Here is an 855-nt window from a genome sequence, read left to right as displayed (position 1 = left end):
GCCTGGTTGGAGACACTACAAGATATGGCTGCCAAGCGATGTTAGTGGCGTTATGGTTGACAATTTCTATCCAGATCGTCCGAGTGAATGTCTGGAGGTGTAAGCACCTCGGAATAATTGTGTTAAGCTAGCACTAAGTCCCTCCCCGTCCACCTTCATTCTTTTATTTACAAAAAGGCTTTCAAATAAGTCAGTTGTACGGCAGTGAAGCATCGGTGTTGAACACTGATGTCATGGTGTCGATGATGATGATGATTTCTCCGCTGTGTGGTGGTTCATTCAACGTTGGAAAACCTGTTGGCCAAACAATTTTCAAGCAGGATATGAGCGATAATTAGGTCTTCTCGGAAGCGAGGCTCAGGGGAAGTCGCTGTGTGGTGGTTAGTTCAACGTTGGAAAACCTGTTGGCCAAACAATTTTCAAGCAGGATATGAGCGATAATTAGGTCTTCTCGGAAGCGAGGCTACTCCAGGGGAAGTGGGCGCGATGCGTTTCACAGTACGCGTATCCATAGCCCGTGTTCTACGAAACGCGTCATGCGATGTTTGATCATTTCTCTCTAGAGTATCGTCGCCTCCGCGTGGACCTGATTCTTGCATGTACTCTGCTTGAACAAAGCTAGGACAACATGATTCCACTGCTGACCCAGCAAACAAACGGCGGTGACATGGTAAGAAAATTTCCAAGCTCAGAGCGCACACATTCATAAGGCAAAAGTTTTCCTCATTTCGGGTAGTAGCTTCGTGGAACGACCGTCCACCAACAGTTTTGCACGCTCCCTCTGGAAACCAGTTAACAGCTATATTAAACGTTTATTTATGTAAACCCCCGCAATGGCAAGCATACTGCCCTGCG

Source organism: Opisthorchis viverrini (assembly GCF_000715545.1).
Source record: "Opisthorchis viverrini unplaced genomic scaffold opera_v5_187, whole genome shotgun sequence".
Taxonomy (NCBI): Eukaryota; Metazoa; Platyhelminthes; class Trematoda; order Opisthorchiida; family Opisthorchiidae; genus Opisthorchis; species Opisthorchis viverrini.
The sequence above is the reverse complement of the archived record's forward strand: the minus strand, read 5'-3'. Positions refer to the sequence as shown.